The sequence below is a fragment of the Coffea arabica genome, chromosome 3e, assembly GCF_036785885.1.
Source record: "Coffea arabica cultivar ET-39 chromosome 3e, Coffea Arabica ET-39 HiFi, whole genome shotgun sequence".
Classification (NCBI taxonomy): Eukaryota; Viridiplantae; Streptophyta; class Magnoliopsida; order Gentianales; family Rubiaceae; genus Coffea; species Coffea arabica.
This window is the reverse complement of record NC_092315.1, coordinates 45,154,513-45,172,176: the sequence shown is the minus strand read 5'-3', so window position 1 is coordinate 45,172,176 and position 17,664 is coordinate 45,154,513. Positions and strand designations below refer to the sequence as shown.

The following is a 17,664-nucleotide window of genomic DNA, read 5'->3' as shown; positions in this document are numbered from 1 at the left end:
AGAAATGGATATTGGATGCTGTATAGTGCAAAGGATTATTGCTAAGTGGATGCTAATTGCTAATTTTTAATAAAAGTCCAAATTCTCGCCCAAAAAAATAATTAAAGACAAACGATTCAGAGCTTAGATTTTCTCAATTATCCTAAAATTTTTTTTTATCTTGATTAATTAACTCATGTTCAATGACTATAATAAATCTCTTAATGTTGTAAAATCGGCTCTGGCCAAAATCAACCGTACCAATTGCTAGATTTTATTTATTTTTGTGATCTAAATCTTAAAAAAAATTTTTATCTTGATTAATTAACTCATGTTCAATGACTATAATAAATCTCTTAATGTTGTAAAATCAGCTCTGGCCAAAATCAACCGTACCAATTACTAGATTTTATTTATTTTTGTGATCTAAATCTTAAAAATTTTTTAATCTTGATTAATTAACTCATGTTCAATGACTATAATAAATCTCTTAATGTTGTAAAATCGGCTCTGGCCAAAATCAACCGTACCAATTACTAGATTTTATTTATTTTTGTGATCTAAATCTAATTAAAGACTCATTGACTGCTTCTCTCTAAGTGTTCCCCTATTTTTGTGAGTTGATATTTAAGTTTATGTCTTTTCAAACTAGTATTAATTAATAAATTTATAATGAAATTATGATGCATATAAAAGCAAGTAAAATCATGTTGGTTTTAGCTTGTAGGTTGTGAGACAAAAATGGTTACCAATCAAAACAAACTTGTAAATCCAATTTCACAGACCCGAACCAAAAAAAGAAAAAGGGAACCACGTGGTGAAGAGGTGGCCAAGGGTGTGTAGGCTCAGCACAAGCTTATCATCAATTTTTTGAAGTAGATGAAAAATTATTCCATGCATTAATTAAGTCCGTACAATGAAAATGGTGGACAATCACTCATAACTACATCCAAACTATATTAGGTGATTGTCACACTCATAAATTTGCTTGATTGTCACATCGTGGGCTTATGAGTGGTCGCATATATTTATGACAGTCACCAAAAATGGTATTATTTAAATCTATAGATGTTGAATGCAGTTAAAATTTTTTGAATGAAATACCCTTCTCTCATAAAGCCCACCATCGGTCCCTACAATTTGACTGTCAAAATCAACATTTAAGGAGCGGTTGTTGAAGATTAATATTAGTTTGAACGTTTCAAAAATGTATTGTACCGTCAATCATTGAGCCTCAATCATTGAGCCAAGACTAACTTGAATGGACAAAATTGATCAAAAAATTGAACGAACTTTGACTCCAAAAGTTAAGAGAAAAGCCCAGACACATAAAAAGAAGTTATCTTGGACGGAGACGATAAAATTTAGAAATGAGTTCTATTATTCATGGTGTTCCAATATCATTGATATTTGCGAGTGTTTATATAGAATTAGCCTACAAAGATAATAGCTATAAAAGATAAAAACTTATCATCAAACTAAAAATCAAATAACTTGATATAACAACTTATCAAAGATGCTGCTAAAATTAATCAACAAATCTATCCCCCACAAAAGCTAAGCCAAATGTTTGCACTTCTCTCCAAGTATTTGCAGCATATGTACATGCAAAAAATAATGATTAATAGTTTCTGGTGCCTGCTTACATAATACACAACTACTATCAATGATTATCCCCCAATTTAGGAGTCTAGTCTTTGTAAGAGATCTGCCTTTGCAGGCTAATCACAAAGCAAAAGAAAATCTTGGAACTGATCGCTCACCCCATACTAGATTAGACCACACAACTTCTGGCCCTTTGATTTGAAGCTCACTAAAGACTTGTTTCACAATAAAGGAACCAGAAGCAACGCATAGCACGTGATCTAACATAAGAACTTTTGGGAAGAAACGAAGATGGAGTGGCTTCAATCAGTCTCTTAATATATTTCTCCTCCTCCCAGTAGGCCGTGCCACTGGCCACCAACAATAATAGAAGATACCTTAGCAGATAAAGAAATCCCACAAGTTTTTTCCTTGTTCTCGTAGCTCGACTTGGTTCAGCTAAAGCTTGGCTTGGGTTTAGGCGTAGCAGAATTTCTATCCTCAAGAGATGACTTCTATTGCTTCCTACGCCTTCACAAGAGCTTAGATTTTTAAGTTCTCTCAAGATTAAGCTCAGCTATGGCTGGCTTATCTAATTCCTTGACTGGATCTACTTCGAGGAGTATGGAATTACAGGACGGATCTGCGAAACAAGTTTCATGGGCTGATTGCTTTCAGAATGGCATTGGATCGGATGTTAAAGCTAAATCATGGGCACAAGTGTTTCGTGATCATGCAAATGTTCATGATGGATTAGGTTTAGCATACTTTCCTCCTTTAAAGGAACCAATTATGAATGCCCAAATTGACATGGTTGGTGTAGAAGAAGAGATCATGAAGTGGAAAGGCGCAGTATTGGGATTTGTTTTGGGATTAACTCCTCCTTATTAAATTATCCGAAAATTTGTTGAATCAAAACCCCAACAATTTGGTAAGATGGATTGTACTCTTCTGAAATCTGGACTGTTTATATTTCACTTTGAATCAGAAGAAGCTAAGACTAAGGTGTTGGATCAAGCTCCATGGCCATTTACGAGTAAAATGTTATTCCCTAAACCTTGGACTCTTGAACTGGATTTAGCAAAGGATAAGATGAAATTTGCCTATTTAGATTAAGCTACCTAATCTAAAACTACTCTACTAGTCAGTTAAAACTCTAAGTAAACTGGTGTATATCTCAGTTCATAACTTTTGATGATTACAAAACAATTAGATGCTACTAACATACTTTGAAGAGTTCATTTCAGGATTTGGAACAAAAACCAGACCAAAGACTTGAAGCCAAAATTGGATCAAGGTTTGACAAATTACTGAAATTGCTGTCGGATGCACAAAAGGACCATATCGGACGGCCGACAACCATTGAGTAACTTTGGACGCATGAAGAACTCACACTCGGACGTCCGAAGGTAATGTGTCAAAACATCTATCATCACTGACCTCGTTCGGATACACAATACCTCTATACCGGACGTCCGACAAACGTTGCTGTACTTCGGACGCAAAACACTGGAGCATCGGACGGCCGAAAGAAATGAAGAAGGATTTGCAAGTTTACTTTCGGATGTATACTGTGGAGGGACCGGACGTCCTAAGAATTGCAAGAAATTATTTTGAACTCACTGTCTTCGTTCGGATGCTGAAAATCAGAATACTGGACGTCCAACACTACCAACGGCTAGTTGACTTTTCAGCTGCCTTCTATCCGTTGATAGCATTAATTGAAGAATTTTTTGGTCCCCTATAAATTGGGATGAGTCAACTCTTCAAGACAAATTTTACACATTAAGTCTACATCAGATCTTGAGTGATTCAAGTGTACGAATACTCCAAAAAGAAGATTTGTACTCTTAGTTGTGTAATCTCCTTTAAGCTTTTCAAGTGTAATTCAATTTCTTCAATAGTGTAGCTTTGTGAGGGTTATCCGTGCAAGTGTAAAACTTCCTTACTTGATCAAGTGAGACTTAAGGCAAGGAGGAAGTGATCCTTCCTTTATACACAAGAGATTGGTTGAAAGTTGATCATATTGAAGTAGCTTGATATATAAAGTGATATTCAAACTTAGTCAAGTTTGAAACTTGGTTTGCAATTCCATCCCTTCATTTACTGTCTTGTTATATATATATATATTGCATTATCTCTTTTACTCACAGATTACTTGTGCTAGTCCATCAATTGCTTCTCAGTGAGGTCCCCTTGAAAAAGAAAGCAAGGTCGAAAAGAAAAAAGTGATTCATATTTTGGCTTGTTTTTATATAACCTAATTCACCCCCCCCCCTCTTAGGTTGTATTCGATCCTTACAACTGGCTAGCTTTATTGATAAACAATTATACACTGACAAGCCTATAGCTGGTTAGGATGCGCTTGATAAAATTGAAGTTAAAAATCTAAAATCTGAATAGTACAGATCTAATAGTTCACCGATGTATAAAGAAATGGATATTGGATGCTGTATAGTGCAAAGGATTATTGCTAAGTGGATGCTAATTGCTAATTTTTAATAAAAGTCCAAATTCTCGCCCAAAAAAATAATTAAAGACAAACGATTCAGAGCTTAGATTTTCTCAATTATCCTAAAATTTTTTTTTATCTTGATTAATTAACTCATGTTCAATGACTATAATAAATCTCTTAATGTTGTAAAATCGGCTCTGGCCAAAATCAACCGTACCAATTGCTAGATTTTATTTATTTTTGTGATCTAAATCTTAAAAAAAATTTTTATCTTGATTAATTAACTCATGTTCAATGACTATAATAAATCTCTTAATGTTGTAAAATCAGCTCTGGCCAAAATCAACCGTACCAATTACTAGATTTTATTTATTTTTGTGATCTAAATCTTAAAAATTTTTTAATCTTGATTAATTAACTCATGTTCAATGACTATAATAAATCTCTTAATGTTGTAAAATCGGCTCTGGCCAAAATCAACCGTACCAATTACTAGATTTTATTTATTTTTGTGATCTAAATCTAATTAAAGACTCATTGACTGCTTCTCTCTAAGTGTTCCCCTATTTTTGTGAGTTGATATTTAAGTTTATGTCTTTTCAAACTAGTATTAATTAATAAATTTATAATGAAATTATGATGCATATAAAAGCAAGTAAAATCATGTTGGTTTTAGCTTGTAGGTTGTGAGACAAAAATGGTTACCAATCAAAACAAACTTGTAAATCCAATTTCACAGACCCGAACCAAAAAAAGAAAAAGGGAACCACGTGGTGAAGAGGTGGCCAAGGGTGTGTAGGCTCAGCACAAGCTTATCATCAATTTTTTGAAGTAGATGAAAAATTATTCCATGCATTAATTAAGTCCGTACAATGAAAATGGTGGACAATCACTCATAACTACATCCAAACTATATTAGGTGATTGTCACACTCATAAATTTGCTTGATTGTCACATCGTGGGCTTATGAGTGGTCGCATATATTTATGACAGTCACCAAAAATGGTATTATTTAAATCTATAGATGTTGAATGCAGTTAAAATTTTTTGAATGAAATACCCTTCTCTCATAAAGCCCACCATCGGTCCCTACAATTTGACTGTCAAAATCAACATTTAAGGAGCGGTTGTTGAAGATTAATATTAGTTTGAACGTTTCAAAAATGTATTGTACCGTCAATCATTGAGCCTCAATCATTGAGCCAAGACTAACTTGAATGGACAAAATTGATCAAAAAATTGAACGAACTTTGACTCCAAAAGTTAAGAGAAAAGCCCAGACACATAAAAAGAAGTTATCTTGGACGGAGACGATAAAATTTAGAAATGAGTTCTATTATTCATGGTGTTCCAATATCATTGATATTTGCGAGTGTTTATATAGAATTAGCCTACAAAGATAATAGCTATAAAAGATAAAAACTTATCATCAAACTAAAAATCAAATAACTTGATATAACAACTTATCAAAGATGCTGCTAAAATTAATCAACAAATCTATCCCCCACAAAAGCTAAGCCAAATGTTTGCACTTCTCTCCAAGTATTTGCAGCATATGTACATGCAAAAAATAATGATTAATAGTTTCTGGTGCCTGCTTACATAATACACAACTACTATCAATGATTATCCCCCAATTTAGGAGTCTAGTCTTTGTAAGAGATCTGCCTTTGCAGGCTAATCACAAAGCAAAAGAAAATCTTGGAACTGATCGCTCACCCCATACTAGATTAGACCACACAACTTCTGGCCCTTTGATTTGAAGCTCACTAAAGACTTGTTTCACAATAAAGGAACCAGAAGCAACGCATAGCACGTGATCTAACATAAGAACTTTTGGGAAGAAACGAAGATGGAGTGGCTTCAATCAGTCTCTTAATATATTTCTCCTCCTCCCAGTAGGCCGTGCCACTGGCCACCAACAATAATAGAAGATACCTTAGCAGATAAAGAAATCCCACAAGTTTTTTCCTTGTTCTCGTAGCTCGACTTGGTTCAGCTAAAGCTTGGCTTGGGTTTAGGCGTAGCAGAATTTCTATCCTCAAGAGATGACTTCTATTGCTTCCTACGCCTTCACAAGAGCTTAGATTTTTAAGTTCTCTCAAGATTAAGCTCAGCTATGGCTGGCTTATCTAATTCCTTGACTGGATCTACTTCGAGGAGTATGGAATTACAGGACGGATCTGCGAAACAAGTTTCATGGGCTGACTGCTTTCAGAATGGCATTGGATCGGATGTTAAAGCTAAATCATGGGCACAAGTGTTTCGTGATCATGCAAATGTTCATGATGGATTAGGTTTAGCATACTTTCCTCCTTTAAAGGAACCAATTATGAATGCCCAAATTGACATGGTTGGTGTAGAAGAAGAGATCATGAAGTGGAAAGGCGCAGTATTGGGATTTGTTTTGGGATTAACTCCTCCTTATTAAATTATCCGAAAATTTGTTGAATCAAAACCCCAACAATTTGGTAAGATGGATTGTACTCTTCTGAAATCTGGACTGTTTATATTTCACTTTGAATCAGAAGAAGCTAAGACTAAGGTGTTGGATCAAACTCCATGGCCATTTACGAGTAAAATGTTATTCCCTAAACCTTGGACTCTTGAACTGGATTTAGCAAAGGATAAGATGAAATTTGCCTATTTAGATTAAGCTACCTAATCTAAAACTACTCTACTAGTCAGTTAAAACTCTAAGTAAACTGGTGTATATCTCAGTTCATAACTTTTGATGATTACAAAACAATTAGATGCTACTAACATACTTTGAAGAGTTCATTTCAGGATTTGGAACAAAAACCAGACCAAAGACTTGAAGCCAAAATTGGATCAAGGTTTGACAAATTACTGAAATTGCTGTCGGATGCACAAAAGGACCATATCGGACGGCCGACAACCATTGAGTAACTTTGGACGCATGAAGAACTCACACTCGGACGTCCGAAGGTAATGTGTCAAAACATCTATCATCACTGACCTCGTTCGGATACACAATACCTCTATACCGGACGTCCGACAAACGTTGCTGTACTTCGGACGCAAAACACTGGAGCATCGGACGGCCGAAAGAAATGAAGAAGGATTTGCAAGTTTACTTTCGGATGTATACTGTGGAGGGACCGGACGTCCTAAGAATTGCAAGAAATTATTTTGAACTCACTGTCTTCGTTCGAATGCTGAAAATCAGAATACTGGACGTCCAACACTACCAACGGCTAGTTGACTTTTCAGCTGCCTTCTATCCGTTGATAGCATTAATTGAAGAATTTTTTGGTCCCCTATAAATTGGGATGAGTCAACTCTTCAAGACAAATTTTACACATTAAGTCTACATCAGATCTTGAGTGATTCAAGTGTACGAATACTCCAAAAAGAAGATTTGTACTCTTAGTTGTGTAATCTCCTTTAAGCTTTTCAAGTGTAATTCAATTTCTTCAATAGTGTAGCTTTGTGAGGGTTATCCGTGCAAGTGTAAAACTTCCTTACTTGATCAAGTGAGACTTAAGGCAAGGAGGAAGTGATCCTTCCTTTATACACAAGAGATTGGTTGAAAGTTGATCATATTGAAGTAGCTTGATATATAAAGTGATATTCAAACTTAGTCAAGTTTGAAACTTGGTTTGCAATTCCATCCCTTCATTTACTGTCTTGTTATATATATATATATTGCATTATCTCTTTTACTCACAGATTACTTGTGCTAGTCCATCAATTGCTTCTCAGTGAGGTCCCCTTGAAAAAGAAAGCAAGGTCGAAAAGAAAAAAGTGATTCATATTTTGGCTTGTTTTTATATAACCTAATTCACCCCCCCTCTTAGGTTGTATTCGATCCTTACAACTGGCTAGCTTTATTGATAAACAATTATACACTGACAAGCCTATAGCTGGTTAGGATGCGCTTGATAAAATTGAAGTTAAAAATCTAAAATCTGAATAGTACAGATCTAATAGTTCACCGATGTATAAAGAAATGGATATTGGATGCTGTATAGTGCAAAGGATTATTGCTAAGTGGATGCTAATTGCTAATTTTTAATAAAAGTCCAAATTCTCGCCCAAAAAAATAATTAAAGACAAACGATTCAGAGCTTAGATTTTCTCAATTATCCTAAAATTTTTTTTTATCTTGATTAATTAACTCATGTTCAATGACTATAATAAATCTCTTAATGTTGTAAAATCGGCTCTGGCCAAAATCAACCGTACCAATTGCTAGATTTTATTTATTTTTGTGATCTAAATCTTAAAAAAAATTTTTATCTTGATTAATTAACTCATGTTCAATGACTATAATAAATCTCTTAATGTTGTAAAATCAGCTCTGGCCAAAATCAACCGTACCAATTACTAGATTTTATTTATTTTTGTGATCTAAATCTTAAAAATTTTTTAATCTTGATTAATTAACTCATGTTCAATGACTATAATAAATCTCTTAATGTTGTAAAATCGGCTCTGGCCAAAATCAACCGTACCAATTACTAGATTTTATTTATTTTTGTGATCTAAATCTAATTAAAGACTCATTGACTGCTTCTCTCTAAGTGTTCCCCTATTTTTGTGAGTTGATATTTAAGTTTATGTCTTTTCAAACTAGTATTAATTAATAAATTTATAATGAAATTATGATGCATATAAAAGCAAGTAAAATCATGTTGGTTTTAGCTTGTAGGTTGTGAGACAAAAATGGTTACCAATCAAAACAAACTTGTAAATCCAATTTCACAGACCCGAACCAAAAAAAGAAAAAGGGAACCACGTGGTGAAGAGGTGGCCAAGGGTGTGTAGGCTCAGCACAAGCTTATCATCAATTTTTTGAAGTAGATGAAAAATTATTCCATGCATTAATTAAGTCCGTACAATGAAAATGGTGGACAATCACTCATAACTACATCCAAACTATATTAGGTGATTGTCACACTCATAAATTTGCTTGATTGTCACATCGTGGGCTTATGAGTGGTCGCATATATTTATGACAGTCACCAAAAATGGTATTATTTAAATCTATAGATGTTGAATGCAGTTAAAATTTTTTGAATGAAATACCCTTCTCTCATAAAGCCCACCATCGGTCCCTACAATTTGACTGTCAAAATCAACATTTAAGGAGCGGTTGTTGAAGATTAATATTAGTTTGAACGTTTCAAAAATGTATTGTACCGTCAATCATTGAGCCTCAATCATTGAGCCAAGACTAACTTGAATGGACAAAATTGATCAAAAAATTGAACGAACTTTGACTCCAAAAGTTAAGAGAAAAGCCCAGACACATAAAAAGAAGTTATCTTGGACGGAGACGATAAAATTTAGAAATGAGTTCTATTATTCATGGTGTTCCAATATCATTGATATTTGCGAGTGTTTATATAGAATTAGCCTACAAAGATAATAGCTATAAAAGATAAAAACTTATCATCAAACTAAAAATCAAATAACTTGATATAACAACTTATCAAAGATGCTGCTAAAATTAATCAACAAATCTATCCCCCACAAAAGCTAAGCCAAATGTTTGCACTTCTCTCCAAGTATTTGCAGCATATGTACATGCAAAAAATAATGATTAATAGTTTCTGGTGCCTGCTTACATAATACACAACTACTATCAATGATTATCCCCCAATTTAGGAGTCTAGTCTTTGTAAGAGATCTGCCTTTGCAGGCTAATCACAAAGCAAAAGAAAATCTTGGAACTGATCGCTCACCCCATACTAGATTAGACCACACAACTTCTGGCCCTTTGATTTGAAGCTCACTAAAGACTTGTTTCACAATAAAGGAACCAGAAGCAACGCATAGCACGTGATCTAACATAAGAACTTTTGGGAAGAAACGAAGATGGAGTGGCTTCAATCAGTCTCTTAATATATTTCTCCTCCTCCCAGTAGGCCGTGCCACTGGCCACCAACAATAATAGAAGATACCTTAGCAGATAAAGAAATCCCACAAGTTTTTTCCTTGTTCTCGTAGCTCGACTTGGTTCAGCTAAAGCTTGGCTTGGGTTTAGGCGTAGCAGAATTTCTATCCTCAAGAGATGACTTCTATTGCTTCCTACGCCTTCACAAGAGCTTAGATTTTTAAGTTCTCTCAAGATTAAGCTCAGCTATGGCTGGCTTATCTAATTCCTTGACTGGATCTACTTCGAGGAGTATGGAATTACAGGACGGATCTGCGAAACAAGTTTCATGGGCTGATTGCTTTCAGAATGGCATTGGATCGGATGTTAAAGCTAAATCATGGGCACAAGTGTTTCGTGATCATGCAAATGTTCATGATGGATTAGGTTTAGCATACTTTCCTCCTTTAAAGGAACCAATTATGAATGCCCAAATTGACATGGTTGGTGTAGAAGAAGAGATCATGAAGTGGAAAGGCGCAGTATTGGGATTTGTTTTGGGATTAACTCCTCCTTATTAAATTATCCGAAAATTTGTTGAATCAAAACCCCAACAATTTGGTAAGATGGATTGTACTCTTCTGAAATCTGGACTGTTTATATTTCACTTTGAATCAGAAGAAGCTAAGACTAAGGTGTTGGATCAAGCTCCATGGCCATTTACGAGTAAAATGTTATTCCCTAAACCTTGGACTCTTGAACTGGATTTAGCAAAGGATAAGATGAAATTTGCCTATTTAGATTAAGCTACCTAATCTAAAACTACTCTACTAGTCAGTTAAAACTCTAAGTAAACTGGTGTATATCTCAGTTCATAACTTTTGATGATTACAAAACAATTAGATGCTACTAACATACTTTGAAGAGTTCATTTCAGGATTTGGAACAAAAACCAGACCAAAGACTTGAAGCCAAAATTGGATCAAGGTTTGACAAATTACTGAAATTGCTGTCGGATGCACAAAAGGACCATATCGGACGGCCGACAACCATTGAGTAACTTTGGACGCATGAAGAACTCACACTCGGACGTCCGAAGGTAATGTGTCAAAACATCTATCATCACTGACCTCGTTCGGATACACAATACCTCTATACCGGACGTCCGACAAACGTTGCTGTACTTCGGACGCAAAACACTGGAGCATCAGACGGCCAAAAGAAATGAAGAAGGATTTGCAAGTTTACTTTCGGACGTATACTGTGGAGGGACCGGACGTCCTAAGAATTGCAAGAAATTATTTTGAACTCACTGTCTTCGTTCGGACGCTGAAAATCAGAATACTGGACGTCCGACACTACCAACGGCTAGTTGACTTTTCAGCTGCCTTCTATCCGTTGACAGCATTAATTGAAGAATTTTTTGGTCCCCTATAAATTGGGATGAGTCAACTCTTCAAGACAACTTTTACACATTAAGTCTACATCAGATCTTGAGTGATTCAAGTGTACGAATACTCCAAAAAGAAGATTTGTACTCTTAGTTGTGTAATCTCCTTTATGCTTTTCAAGTGTGATTCAATTTCTTCAATAGTGTAGCTTTGTGAGGGTTATCCGTGCGAGTGTAAAACTTCCTTGCTTGATCAAGTGAGACTTGAGGCAAGGAGGAAGTGATCCTTCCTTTATACACAAGAGATTGGTTGAAAGTTGATCATATTGAAGTAGCTTGATATATAAAGTGATATTCAAACTTAGTCAAGTTTTGAAACTTGGTTTGCAATTCCATCCCTTCATTTACTGTCTTGTTATATATATATATATTGCATTATCTCTTTTACTCACAGATTACTTGTACTAGTCCATCAATTGCTTCTCAGTGAGGTCCCCTTGAAAAAGAAAGCAAGGTCGAAAAGAAAAAAGTGACTCATATCTTGGCTTGTTTTTATATAACCTAATTCACCCCCCTCTTAGGTTGTATTCGATCCTTACAATTGGTATCAGAACTTGGTCTCCTTGAGATTAAATTCAATCGGCTTGGGAGTAAAAATGACAACCAACAATGCCATGTTCTTTGAGGGACAATCTGTCACTAGACCTCCTATGTTCAATGAGTCAAACTATGTGAGTTGGAAGGAGAGGATGATCATTTTCTTACAATCTATCGATATTGAGTTATGGTTTATTGTTAATGAAGGTCCGTTTGATGCCTCTACTATTGATGCAGAGACAAACAGGCCGAGACCAAAAACAAGAAGGGAACTAACTGCTGAAGATAGAACTCATCTCACTCTGAATGCCAAGGCAATGAATGTACTGTACAGTGCTTTAGATTCAAACGAATCTGTTAGAGTCAAGGGCTGCAAATCTGCAAAAGAAATCTGGGACAAACTTCGAGAAATACACGAAGGTAGTGAAAATGTGAGAGAACAGAAGAAGTTCATTCTGGTCACAAAGTATGAATCCTTTAAAATGGAACCTCACGAAAATATCGACAAGATGTATTGCAGATTCAATGATCTTATTAAGGATCTAGAAGTTCTTGAGAAAGATTACTCTCTTGGTGAGAAAAACAGAAAAATTCTGAATGCTGTATCAAAAGATTGGGAGAGCAAAGTAACTGCCATTGAGGAAGCCAAAAATCTGAACACTTTATCTATTGAATCCCTTATAAATTCACTAACGTCTTATGAGCTAAAACTCAAATCTAAGGTGCAAGAAGAAGAAGACACAAGAGTTAGAAAAAGCATTGCTCTGAAGACTTCACAAGAAGAAAATGATACAATCTCTCTGGATGAAGATGACATGGAAGGTAATGATAGTGACATTGCACTCATCACACGAGGATTCAAAAGGATACTCAATAAGAGAAGATTCAGAAAAGGAGGACATAGCAATTCCTTCCAAATTAGTCCAACAACTTCAAAAATAAAGGAAAGCTGGAATTCAACAAAAAGCAAACTGATAAGTGCTTTGAATGCGGCCAACCTGGTCACTATGCAAATGAATGTCCAATGAAGAAAAAGAAGGAAAACAAGAGTGAACGAAAATCAAAATTCAACAATTTTCAGATCACTTGGAATGACTGCAATTCAGAAGGAGAAGTAGAGGAAGAAGAGAAATCTGTCCAAGTGACTTTCATGGCCATTGGAGATGAAGAGGTAACCCAATGTGACTCTCAAACTGATAGTGATTGTGAGTCTGATGTTGATATTAATTCTTTTCTAGAAAAAATGCATAACAACTTAAAAAAATCCTATGTTAGAAACAAGGAATTAAAGCAGAAAATTAGCTTTCTAATACAAGATAATGCAAATCTTTTTCGACAAAACAAGTGTCTTAAGCATGAAAATGAAAACCTGAAAAGGATTGAAACTGATGTGCTTGCTGAACTTAACAAAAAGACAAATTTCTGTGACATGCTCAGAAGTGAACAATGCAGCCTAAAAAAAAGGATGGATGATTTATGTCAATTGTTACATCATATGAAACAGAACCGCCTTCAAAAGAATGACACTGAACCTCACCTTAACACTCATCAGATAAGACTGAATCAAAATGCAAATGAGTTTGCTATCCATAAGAGAAGGCAAGTCAGATTCATTAAACCTGTTCATTTGATTGATCCAATGACAGTATGCAACTTTTGTTGTCAATTTGGTCACATGAATAGCAACTGTTATGTTAAGAAAAATATGAGAAATGGAATGAGATGCATGTGGGTTATTAGACATAATACTAACCATGAAGGACTCAAAAAGTAATGGGTACCAAACATTATATTGTGGACTACTGTGTAGGTGAACCTAGTGAACACTGTTAAAGAATCAAAATGGTTCATAAATAGTGGATGCTCAAGACATATGACTGGTGATGCATCACAGTTCATCAAGCTCAAGCAAAAAACAAGCGGAAAGGTTACTTTTGGAGATGATAATAAAGTCAAAACTATTGGAATTGGTGATGTTTGTAAGAATGTTCAGACTTTTGTTCATAATGTTCTTTTAGTCGACAACCTGAGTTACAATTTGCTGAGTGTTAGTTAATTATGTGATAGAAACTTGCTTGTGTTATTTAAGAAACTTCAATGCCTTGTTCTTGACTCAAAGTTTAACATTGTTTTCAAAGAAAAAAGAGTTAATGACATTTATGTGGTGATTCTTGAAAAAGTTGATACTTCTAGCCTCAGTTGTCTCAAAGTAGCAAATGAGGATCCCTGGTTGTGGCACAGAAGCCTTTGTCACTTCAATATGGATTTGCTAAAAGAAATTTCCAAAAAGGACCTAGTTAGAGGGCTTCCAAAACTCAATTTTTGTAAAGATCGCATCTGTGATGCTTGCCAATTTGGAAAACAAGTCAAGGTATCTTTTAAACCAAAGAAATGTGTTTTTACCTCAAAGCCCTTAGAACTCCTACATCTTGATCTTTTTGGTCCAACTCAAACCACAAGCCTTGGTGGTAAGAGATTCTGTTTTGTTGTTGTTGATGATTATTCTAGATACACTTGGGTGATGTTTCTTGCACATAAAGATGATGCTTTCAAAAACTTTATTTCCTTGTTTGCCAAGGTTCAAAATCTGATTGGTTTGAAAATCATAAAAATAAGAAGTGACAATGGCACAAAATTTTATTTTTGTGGATTTCCAGAATTTTATGACAACAATGGCATTACACATGAGTTTTCTATTGTTAGAATACCTCAGCAAAATGGAGTGGTTGAAAGGAAAAATAGAACTCTTCAAGAAGCTACTAGAACCATGCTTAGTGAATGTAATTTACCAAAGTACTTTTGGGTTGAAACTATAAACACTGCATGGTACACCATGAACAGAGTTCTCTTAAGACCAATCTTGAACAAGACTTCATATGAGTTGTTGTTTGATAAAAAACCTGTAGTTGATTATTTTAAAGTTTTTGGTTGCAAATGTTTCATTCTGAATATTAGGGAACATCTTGGTAAGTTTGATAAAAAAATCTGATGAGGGGATCTTCTTGGGATATTGTGAAAATAAGAGAGGTTTTAGAGTTTATAATCGTAAAACTCTATAGAAGAAGCCATACGTATCACTTTTGATGAATCTAATGGTGATACTTCCATGAGTTATGGTGAAGATGATGATGCAGGTGTTCGAGAAGAATTAAAGAAGCTAACAATCAGCAATCAAGGCACAGCTCCATCAGAAAATGATTCAAAGGAAGATGAAAATCAAAACAGTCCTGCTAGAGAAGACAATGATAGTGACACTGCGATTTCTAATAATCTTCCAAGAGTCTGGAAATTTGTCCAAAATCATCCTAAGGAACTTATCATTGGGGATCCATCTGAAAAGGTCAGAACACGCTCCTCCTCTAGACAATTAATTGATAACTTTGTATTGGTCTCACATTTTGAGCCCAAAAATGTTGTTGATGCATTGAATGATGAGAGCTGGATTTTGTCCATGGAAGAGGAGTTAAATCAATTTGAAAGAAATAAGGTTTGGACATTAGTTGTTAGACCACAAGATCATCCTATTATTGGCACTAAATGAATTTTTAGAAACAAAATAAATGACAAAGGTGAAGTAGTTAGAAACAAGGCCAGATTGGTAGTTAAGGGTTACACTCAAGAAAAATGAATAGATTTTGATGAATCATTTGCACCCGTAGCTAGGCTAGAATCTATTAGAATGTTTTTAACTTTTGCATGTTTCAAAAATTTTAAATTATTTCAAATGGATGTTAAAAGTGCTGTTTTAAATGGTTTTATAGATCAAGAAATTTATATTGATCAACCTCCTGGTTTTGAAAATGAAAATTATCCAAATCATGTTTTTAAACTCTCAAAAGTTCTATATGGTTTAAAACAAGCTCCAAGAGCATGGTATGAACGTTTGAGTGATTTTTTGATTGAAAATGGTTTCAAAAGAGGTATAGTGGATACTACCCTTTTCACTAAACAAAGTTTGCATGATCTTCTAATTGTACAAATTTATGTGGATGATATTATATTTGGTGCTACTAATGAGAGACTGTGCAAGGATTTCTCCAAAATCATGCAAAAAGAGTTTGAAATGAGCATGATAGGAGAACTGAATTTCTTCCTTGGACTCCAAGTGACACAAACCAAAGATGGAACATTTATCAATCAAACCAAATACACCAAAGAACTGCTGAAAAGATTTGGAATGGAGGACTCAAAGCAAGTTGGAACACCCATGTGCACATCTGCCAAACTTGACAAAAATGAAGAAGGTAGAAAAGTTGATGAAAAAAAGTATAGATGTATGATTGGTAGCTTGCTTTACTTAACCGTTAGTAGACCTGATATCATGTTTGTTGTGTGCTTATGTGCTCGTTTTCAATCTTGTCCAAAGGAATCACATTTAACTGCGGTAAAAAGAATCTTTAGATACTTAAAAGGAACTGTGAATTTTGGCCTTTGGTATCCTAAGTGTCATAAACTTCCCTTGTGTGGATTCTCTGATGCTGATTTTGGTGGCTGTAGAGTAGATAGAAAAAGTACAACTGGTATATGTAATTTTCTTGGAAATTGCTTAGTGTCCTGGTTCAGCAAGAAACAGAATGCCATTTCATTATCTATAATCGAAACAGAATATGTTGCTGCTGGTGCTTGCTGTGCTCAATTGTTGTGGATGAAAAATACATTGAATGATTTTGGTTTAGTGTATAATTCTGTACCTATGTTTTGTGACAACACTAGTGCCATCAATTTGACAAAAAATCTCATTCAACATTCTAGGACAAAGCATATAGACATTAAGCATCACTTCATTCACGATCTTGTCCACAAGGGAGAAATTTGTGTTCAATATGTTTGTTCTAAAGATCAAATTGCTGATATCCTCACAAAAATCCTTCCACTGGATCAATTTGTGTATCTGAGAACAAAACTGGGCGTCTCAGAAAAAATTCTCTAAATTTCTCTTTGGTCACCTCTTATCGGACGTTCGATAGATTAAAATGGACGTCCGACAATGTTCTTCATTCTTTTCTGGAAAAATTCTGGTTCGGACGATTGCGTCGGACGCATCACTTCGTTCGGCTTTCCGACACTCAAAAATTGTTTCATATAAGGAAGCCACCTATCTCATTAAGTTCATTTACTTTCTTTGTCTCGGACACAACCTTTCAGTTCTCTCTCAAAGTTCAAATTTCAAATTACTCTCTCCTCTAATCAAGTTCCAAGAAATTGATTCAATCAACACCATTACATCCCTATTGCCCGTTGTCTGAACATAATAACCTCTTCCAACTGCCTCATATTTCCCTAATTATATTCGAAACCCTAAGTTTTCAAATCTGACTCCTTGTGGTTGGTTCGTGCATCACCATTAATTCATACTACACTCTTCATCTATCTTATACACTTTGCATTACTCCCTACATCAACATCCAACTACATTACATCATGGTTAGGATTAGAGGTGGTTCTGCGGGGGTCGAACACTCTTTTAGACTTAGGGATGAGGACATTAAAATTGTGGAACCGTCTGCCAAAGTGTCCAAAAAGAAAACTACAAGTAGAGGTGGAAAAGTGAAGCAAACTGCTCAAAAAAAGCGAGATGCTCCAACTGTTGAGCCATCTAATGAGCAGATGGAAGAGCATCACTCTGAAGAAAATCTAGGTGGTAGGAATGCAGAAGAAATGGAGTAACCCACCCATGCTGAAGTGATTGTCTCAAAATCACCTGAAAAAAGAAAAATGTCTGCCCAAAAGGGAAGCACTGATCAATCAAATGCAGAGAAAAATGCTGAAGTTCAGCACACCCCTGAACCATCTACCAGAAAATTTCCACGGACAAGG

At 35.1% G+C, this 17,664-nt stretch overlaps 2 long non-coding RNA genes across 2 annotated transcripts; both read left to right on the top strand.

Annotated features, from left to right (window-relative positions):
* The first annotated feature begins 1,608 nt into the window (after positions 1-1,608).
* LOC140038294 (uncharacterized) lies at positions 1,609-3,652 on the top strand. Its single transcript, XR_011842126.1, has 2 exons — positions 1,609-2,494; positions 2,811-3,652. It is a non-coding gene; the product is annotated as an uncharacterized lncRNA (long non-coding RNA).
* Positions 3,653-5,603: 1,951 nt separating this feature from the next.
* LOC140038293 (uncharacterized) lies at positions 5,604-7,647 on the top strand. The gene is made up of 2 exons (XR_011842125.1): positions 5,604-6,489; positions 6,806-7,647. It is a non-coding gene; the product is annotated as an uncharacterized lncRNA (long non-coding RNA).
* Positions 7,648-17,664: the final 10,017 nt, after the last annotated feature.